This window comes from Carassius gibelio, chromosome B22, assembly GCF_023724105.1.
Source record: "Carassius gibelio isolate Cgi1373 ecotype wild population from Czech Republic chromosome B22, carGib1.2-hapl.c, whole genome shotgun sequence".
In the NCBI taxonomy this organism is placed as follows: Eukaryota; Metazoa; Chordata; class Actinopteri; order Cypriniformes; family Cyprinidae; genus Carassius; species Carassius gibelio.
Window position 1 is genome coordinate 47,283,747 of NC_068417.1, and position 7,500 is coordinate 47,291,246.

At 39.9% G+C, this 7,500-nt stretch overlaps 12 non-coding genes across 12 annotated transcripts; all 12 read left to right on the forward strand.

Moving 5' to 3' along the window:
• The first annotated feature begins 360 nt into the window (after positions 1 to 360).
• On the forward strand, positions 361 to 479 carry LOC128007686 (5S ribosomal RNA). Its single transcript, XR_008179441.1, has one exon. It is a non-coding gene; the product is annotated as a 5S ribosomal RNA (ribosomal RNA).
• Positions 480 to 997: 518 nt separating this feature from the next.
• LOC128008647 (5S ribosomal RNA) lies at positions 998 to 1,116 on the forward strand. Its single transcript, XR_008180380.1, has one exon. It is a non-coding gene; the product is annotated as a 5S ribosomal RNA (ribosomal RNA).
• Positions 1,117 to 1,626: 510 nt separating this feature from the next.
• On the forward strand, positions 1,627 to 1,745 carry LOC128008648 (5S ribosomal RNA). Its single transcript, XR_008180381.1, has one exon. It is a non-coding gene; the product is annotated as a 5S ribosomal RNA (ribosomal RNA).
• A 221-nt stretch (positions 1,746 to 1,966) lies between these two features.
• Positions 1,967 to 2,085, forward strand: LOC128008650 (5S ribosomal RNA). The gene has a single exon (XR_008180383.1). It is a non-coding gene; the product is annotated as a 5S ribosomal RNA (ribosomal RNA).
• A 509-nt stretch (positions 2,086 to 2,594) lies between these two features.
• Positions 2,595 to 2,713, forward strand: LOC128008651 (5S ribosomal RNA). Its single transcript, XR_008180384.1, has one exon. It is a non-coding gene; the product is annotated as a 5S ribosomal RNA (ribosomal RNA).
• A 510-nt stretch (positions 2,714 to 3,223) lies between these two features.
• Positions 3,224 to 3,342, forward strand: LOC128007699 (5S ribosomal RNA). Its single transcript, XR_008179453.1, has one exon. It is a non-coding gene; the product is annotated as a 5S ribosomal RNA (ribosomal RNA).
• Positions 3,343 to 3,726: 384 nt separating this feature from the next.
• Positions 3,727 to 3,845, forward strand: LOC128007711 (5S ribosomal RNA). Its single transcript, XR_008179464.1, has one exon. It is a non-coding gene; the product is annotated as a 5S ribosomal RNA (ribosomal RNA).
• A 653-nt stretch (positions 3,846 to 4,498) lies between these two features.
• On the forward strand, positions 4,499 to 4,617 carry LOC128008652 (5S ribosomal RNA). The gene has a single exon (XR_008180385.1). It is a non-coding gene; the product is annotated as a 5S ribosomal RNA (ribosomal RNA).
• A 510-nt stretch (positions 4,618 to 5,127) lies between these two features.
• Positions 5,128 to 5,246, forward strand: LOC128008653 (5S ribosomal RNA). The gene has a single exon (XR_008180386.1). It is a non-coding gene; the product is annotated as a 5S ribosomal RNA (ribosomal RNA).
• Positions 5,247 to 5,756: 510 nt separating this feature from the next.
• On the forward strand, positions 5,757 to 5,875 carry LOC128007724 (5S ribosomal RNA). The gene has a single exon (XR_008179475.1). It is a non-coding gene; the product is annotated as a 5S ribosomal RNA (ribosomal RNA).
• A 385-nt stretch (positions 5,876 to 6,260) lies between these two features.
• Positions 6,261 to 6,379, forward strand: LOC128007735 (5S ribosomal RNA). The gene has a single exon (XR_008179486.1). It is a non-coding gene; the product is annotated as a 5S ribosomal RNA (ribosomal RNA).
• A 653-nt stretch (positions 6,380 to 7,032) lies between these two features.
• LOC128008654 (5S ribosomal RNA) lies at positions 7,033 to 7,151 on the forward strand. The gene has a single exon (XR_008180387.1). It is a non-coding gene; the product is annotated as a 5S ribosomal RNA (ribosomal RNA).
• Positions 7,152 to 7,500: the final 349 nt, after the last annotated feature.

Here is a 7,500-nt window from a genome sequence, read left to right on the forward strand (position 1 = left end):
TCACTTAGTATATAATAATTTTGCCAAAAAATAGAGTCAATGCCCGATCTCTGAATCTTAGCAGGTTTAGGTCTGGTTAGCACTTTGATGAGAGACTGCCTGGGAATACCAGGTGCTTTAATCTCTTTGGAAAATTTCACGAATTATATAATAATCTTTCATTTAAAAAAAAAAAAAAAAAAAAAGAGTCAATGCCCGATCTCTGAATCTTAGCAGGTTTAGGTATGGTTAGCACTTTGATGAGAGACTGCCTAGGAATACCAGGTGCTTTAAGCTTTTGGGTTTTCTTTCCTACTTATATAATGTACTGGCGATTAGATTGGCTGGTCTTTAAATAGCCCTCTCTTTGCAGCAGTCTTCGCTTACGGCCATACCAACCTGGCTATGCCCGATCTCATCTGATCTCGGAAGCTAAGCAGGTTTGGGCCTGGTTAGTACTTGGATGGGAGACCGCCTGGGAATACCAGGTGCTGTAAGCTTTTTGGACATTTTTCACTTAGTATATAATAATTTTGCCAAAAAATAGAGTCAATGCCCGATCTCTGAATCTTAGCAGGTTTAGGTCTGGTTAGCACTTTGATGAGAGACTGCCTGGGAATACCAGGTGCTGTAAGCTTTTTGGACATTTTTCACTTAGTATATAATAATTTTGCCAAAAAATAGAGTCAATGCCCGATCTCTGAATCTTAGCAGGTTTAGGTCTGGTTAGCACTTTGATGAGAGACTGCCTGGGAATACCAGGTGCTTTAATCTCTTTGGAAAATTTCACGAATAATATAATAATCTTTCTTTAAAAAAAAAAAAAAAAAAAAAAAAAAAAAAGGGTCAATGCCCGATCTCTGAATCTTAGCAGGTTTAGGTATGGTTAGCACTTTGATGAGAGACTGCCTAGGAATACCAGGTGCTTTAAGCTTTTGGGTTTTCTTTCCTACTTATATAATGTACTGGCGATTAGATTGGCTGGTCTTTAAATAGCCCTCTCTTTGCTGCTGTCTTCGCTTACGGCCATACCAACCTGGCTATGCCCGATCTCGTCTGATCTCGGAAGCTAAGCAGGTTTGGGCCTGGTTAGTACTTGGATGGGAGACCGCCTGGGAATACCAGGTGCTGTAAGCTTTTTGGACATTTTTCACTTAGTATATAATAATTTTGCCAAAAAATAGAGTCAATGCCCGATCTCTGAATATTAACAGGTTTGGGCCTGGTTAGTACATGGATGGGAGACTGCCTGGGAATACCAGGTGCTGTAAGCTTTTTGGACATTTTTCACTTAGTATATAATAATTTTGCCAAAAAATAGAGTCAATGCCCGATCTCTGAATCTTAGCAGGTTTAGGTCTGGTTAGCACTTTGATGAGAGACTGCCTGGGAATACCAGGTGCTTTAATCTCTTTGGAAAATTTCACGAATTATATAATAATCTTTCATTTAAAAAAAAAAAAAAAAAAAAAGAGTCAATGCCCGATCTCTGAATCTTAGCAGGTTTAGGTATGGTTAGCACTTTGATGAGAGACTGCCTAGGAATACCAGGTGCTTTAAGCTTTTGGGTTTTCTTTCCTACTTATATAATGTACTGGCGATTAGATTGGCTGGTCTTTAAATAGCCCTCTCTTTGCTGCTGTCTTCGCTTACGGCCATACCAACCTGGCTATGCCCGATCTCGTCTGATCTCGGAAGCTAAGCAGGTTTGGGCCTGGTTAGTACTTGGATGGGAGACCGCCTGGGAATACCAGGTGCTGTAAGCTTTTTGGACATTTTTCACTTAGTATATAATAATTTTGCCAAAAAATAGAGTCAATGCCCGATCTCTGAATATTAACAAGTTTGGGCCTGGTTAGAACATGGATGGGAGACTGCCTGGGAATACCAGGTGCTGTAAGCTTTTGGGTTTTCTTTCCTACTTATATAATGTACTGGCGATTAGATTGGCTGGTCTTTAAATAGCCCTCTCTTTGCTGCTGTCTTCGCTTACGGCCATACCAACCTGGCTATGCCCGATCTCGTCTGATCTCGGAAGCTAAGCAGGTTTGGGCCTGGTTAGTACTTGGATGGGAGACCGCCTGGGAATACCAGGTGCTGTAAGCTTTTTGGACATTTTTCACTTAGTATATAATAATTTTGCCAAAAAATAGAGTCAATGCCCGATCTCTGAATATTAACAGGTTTGGGCCTGGTTAGTACATGGATGGGAGACTGCCTGGGAATACCAGGTGCTGTAAGCTTTTTGGACATTTTTCACTTAGTATATAATAATTTTGCCAAAAAATAGAGTCAATGCCCGATCTCTGAATCTTAGCAGGTTTAGGTCTGGTTAGCACTTTGATGAGAGACTGCCTGGGAATACCAGGTGCTTTAATCTCTTTGGAAAATTTCACGAATTATATAATAATCTTTCATTTAAAAAAAAAAAAAAAAAAAAGAGTCAATGCCCGATCTCTGAATCTTAGCAGGTTTAGGTATGGTTAGCACTTTGATGAGAGACTGCCTAGGAATACCAGGTGCTTTAAGCTTTTGGGTTTTCTTTCCTACTTATATAATGTACTGGCGATTAGATTGGCTGGTCTTTAAATAGCCCTCTCTTTGCTGCTGTCTTCGCTTACGGCCATACCAACCTGGCTATGCCCGATCTCGTCTGATCTCGGAAGCTAAGCAGGTTTGGGCCTGGTTAGTACTTGGATGGGAGACCGCCTGGGAATACCAGGTGCTGTAAGCTTTTTGGACATTTTTCACTTAGTATATAATAATTTTGCCAAAAAATAGAGTCAATGCCCGATCTCTGAATATTAACAAGTTTGGGCCTGGTTAGTACATGGATGGGAGACTGCCTGGGAATACCAGGTGCTGTAAGCTTTTTGGACATTTTTCACTTAGTATATAATAATTTTGCCAAAAAATAGAGTCAATGCCCGATCTCTGAATCTTAGCAGGTTTAGGTCTGGTTAGCACTTTGATGAGAGACTGCCTGGGAATACCAGGTGCTTTAATCTCTTTGGAAAATTTCACGAATTATATAATAATCTTTCATTTAAAAAAAAAAAAAAAAAAAAAGAGTCAATGCCCGATCTCTGAATCTTAGCAGGTTTAGGTATGGTTAGCACTTTGATGAGAGACTGCCTAGGAATACCAGGTGCTTTAAGCTTTTGGGTTTTCTTTCCTACTTATATAATGTACTGGCGATTAGATTGGCTGGTCTTTAAATAGCCCTCTCTTTGCAGCAGTCTTCGCTTACGGCCATACCAACCTGGCTATGCCCGATCTCATCTGATCTCGGAAGCTAAGCAGGTTTGGGCCTGGTTAGTACTTGGATGGGAGACCGCCTGGGAATACCAGGTGCTGTAAGCTTTTTGGACATTTTTCACTTAGTATATAATAATTTTGCCAACAAATAGAGTCAATGCCCGATCTCTGAATCTTAGCAGGTTTAGGTCTGGTTAGCACTTTGATGAGAGACTGCCTGGGAATACCAGGTGCTTTAATCTCTTTGGAAAATTTCACGAATTATATAATAATCTTTCATTAAAAAAAAAAAAAAAAAAAAAAAAAAAAAAAAAGAGTCAATGTTCGATCTCTGAATCTTAGCAGGTTTAGGTATGGTTAGCACTTTGATGAGAGACTGCCTAGGAATACCAGGTGCTTTAAGCTTTTGGGTTTTCTTTCCTACTTATATAATGTACTGGCGATTAGATTGGCTGGTCTTTAAATAGCCCTCTCTTTGCTGCTGTCTTCGCTTACGGCCATACCAACCTGGCTATGCCCGATCTCATCTGATCTCGGAAGCTAAGCAGGTTTGGGCCTGGTTAGTACTTGGATGGGAGACCGCCTGGGAATACCAGGTGCTGTAAGCTTTTTGGACATTTTTCACTTAGTATATAATAATTTTGCCAAAAAATAGAGTCAATGCCCGATCTCTGAATATTAGCAGGTTTGGGCCTGGTTAGTACATGGATGGGAGACTGCCTGGGAATACCAGGTGCTGTAAGCTTTTTGGACATTTTTCACTTAGTATATAATAATTTTGCCAAAAAATAGAGTCAATGCCCGATCTCTGAATCTTAGCAGGTTTAGGTCTGGTTAGCACTTTGATGAGAGACTGCCTGGGAATACCAGGTGCTGTAAGCTTTTTGGACATTTTTCACTTAGTATATAATAATTTTGCCAAAAAATAGAGTCAATGCCCGATCTCTGAATCTTAGCAGGTTTAGGTCTGGTTAGCACTTTGATGAGAGACTGCCTGGGAATACCAGGTGCTTTAATCTCTTTGGAAAATTTCACGAATAATATAATAATCTTTCTTTAAAAAAAAAAAAAAAAAAAAAAAAAAAAGGGTCAATGCCCGATCTCTGAATCTTAGCAGGTTTAGGTATGGTTAGCACTTTGATGAGAGACTGCCTAGGAATACCAGGTGCTTTAAGCTTTTGGGTTTTCTTTCCTACTTATATAATGTACTGGCGATTAGATTGGCTGGTCTTTAAATAGCCCTCTCTTTGCTGCTGTCTTCGCTTACGGCCATACCAACCTGGCTATGCCCGATCTCGTCTGATCTCGGAAGCTAAGCAGGTTTGGGCCTGGTTAGTACTTGGATGGGAGACCGCCTGGGAATACCAGGTGCTGTAAGCTTTTTGGACATTTTTCACTTAGTATATAATAATTTTGCCAAAAAATAGAGTCAATGCCCGATCTCTGAATATTAACAGGTTTGGGCCTGGTTAGTACATGGATGGGAGACTGCCTGGGAATACCAGGTGCTGTAAGCTTTTTGGACATTTTTCACTTAGTATATAATAATTTTGCCAAAAAATAGAGTCAATGCCCGATCTCTGAATCTTAGCAGGTTTAGGTCTGGTTAGCACTTTGATGAGAGACTGCCTGGGAATACCAGGTGCTTTAATCTCTTTGGAAAATTTCACGAATTATATAATAATCTTTCATTTAAAAAAAAAAAAAAAAAAAAAGAGTCAATGCCCGATCTCTGAATCTTAGCAGGTTTAGGTATGGTTAGCACTTTGATGAGAGACTGCCTAGGAATACCAGGTGCTTTAAGCTTTTGGGTTTTCTTTCCTACTTATATAATGTACTGGCGATTAGATTGGCTGGTCTTTAAATAGCCCTCTCTTTGCTGCTGTCTTCGCTTACGGCCATACCAACCTGGCTATGCCCGATCTCGTCTGATCTCGGAAGCTAAGCAGGTTTGGGCCTGGTTAGTACTTGGATGGGAGACCGCCTGGGAATACCAGGTGCTGTAAGCTTTTTGGACATTTTTCACTTAGTATATAATAATTTTGCCAAAAAATAGAGTCAATGCCCGATCTCTGAATATTAACAAGTTTGGGCCTGGTTAGTACATGGATGGGAGACTGCCTGGGAATACCAGGTGCTGTAAGCTTTTTGGACATTTTTCACTTAGTATATAATAATTTTGCCAAAAAATAGAGTCAATGCCCGATCTCTGAATCTTAGCAGGTTTAGGTCTGGTTAGCACTTTGATGAGAGACTGCCTGGGAATACCAGGTGCTTTAATCTCTTTGGAAAATTTCACGAATTATATAATAATCTTTCATTTAAAAAAAAAAAAAAAAAAAAAGAGTCAATGCCCGATCTCTGAATCTTAGCAGGTTTAGGTATGGTTAGCACTTTGATGAGAGACTGCCTAGGAATACCAGGTGCTTTAAGCTTTTGGGTTTTCTTTCCTACTTATATAATGTACTGGCGATTAGATTGGCTGGTCTTTAAATAGCCCTCTCTTTGCAGCAGTCTTCGCTTACGGCCATACCAACCTGGCTATGCCCGATCTCATCTGATCTCGGAAGCTAAGCAGGTTTGGGCCTGGTTAGTACTTGGATGGGAGACCGCCTGGGAATACCAGGTGCTGTAAGCTTTTTGGACATTTTTCACTTAGTATATAATAATTTTGCCAACAAATAGAGTCAATGCCCGATCTCTGAATCTTAGCAGGTTTAGGTCTGGTTAGCACTTTGATGAGAGACTGCCTGGGAATACCAGGTGCTTTAATCTCTTTGGAAAATTTCACGAATTATATAATAATCTTTCATTAAAAAAAAAAAAAAAAAAAAAAAAAAAAAAAAAAGAGTCAATGTTCGATCTCTGAATCTTAGCAGGTTTAGGTATGGTTAGCACTTTGATGAGAGACTGCCTAGGAATACCAGGTGCTTTAAGCTTTTGGGTTTTCTTTCCTACTTATATAATGTACTGGCGATTAGATTGGCTGGTCTTTAAATAGCCCTCTCTTTGCTGCTGTCTTCGCTTACGGCCATACCAACCTGGCTATGCCCGATCTCATCTGATCTCGGAAGCTAAGCAGGTTTGGGCCTGGTTAGTACTTGGATGGGAGACCGCCTGGGAATACCAGGTGCTGTAAGCTTTTTGGACATTTTTCACTTAGTATATAATAATTTTGCCAAAAAATAGAGTCAATGCCCGATCTCTGAATATTAGCAGGTTTGGGCCTGGTTAGTACATGGATGGGAGACTGCCTGGGAATACCAGGTGCTGTAAGCTTTTTGGACATTTTTCACTTAGTATATAATAATTTTGCCAAAAAATAGAGTCAATGCCCGATCTCTGAATCTTAGCAGGTTTAGGTCTGGTTAGCACTTTGATGAGAGACTGCCTGGGAATACCAGGTGCTGTAAGCTTTTTGGACATTTTTCACTTAGTATATAATAATTTTGCCAAAAAATAGAGTCAATGCCCGATCTCTGAATCTTAGCAGGTTTAGGTCTGGTTAGCACTTTGATGAGAGACTGCCTGGGAATACCAGGTGCTTTAATCTCTTTGGAAAATTTCACGAATAATATAATAATCTTTCTTTAAAAAAAAAAAAAAAAAAAAAAAAAAAAGGGTCAATGCCCGATCTCTGAATCTTAGCAGGTTTAGGTATGGTTAGCACTTTGATGAGAGACTGCCTAGGAATACCAGGTGCTTTAAGCTTTTGGGTTTTCTTTCCTACTTATATAATGTACTGGCGATTAGATTGGCTGGTCTTTAAATAGCCCTCTCTTTGCTGCTGTCTTCGCTTACGGCCATACCAACCTGGCTATGCCCGATCTCGTCTGATCTCGGAAGCTAAGCAGGTTTGGGCCTGGTTAGTACTTGGATGGGAGACCGCCTGGGAATACCAGGTGCTGTAAGCTTTTTGGACATTTTTCACTTAGTATATAATAATTTTGCCAAAAAATAGAGTCAATGCCCGATCTCTGAATATTAACAGGTTTGGGCCTGGTTAGTACATGGATGGGAGACTGCCTGGGAATACCAGGTGCTGTAAGCTTTTTGGACATTTTTCACTTAGTATATAATAATTTTGCCAAAAAATAGAGTCAATGCCCGATCTCTGAATCTTAGCAGGTTTAGGTCTGGTTAGCACTTTGATGAGAGACTGCCTGGGAATACCAGGTGCTTTAATCTCTTTGGAAAATTTCACGAATTATATAATAATCTTTCATTTAAAAAAAAAAAAAAAAAAAAAGAGTCAATGCCCGA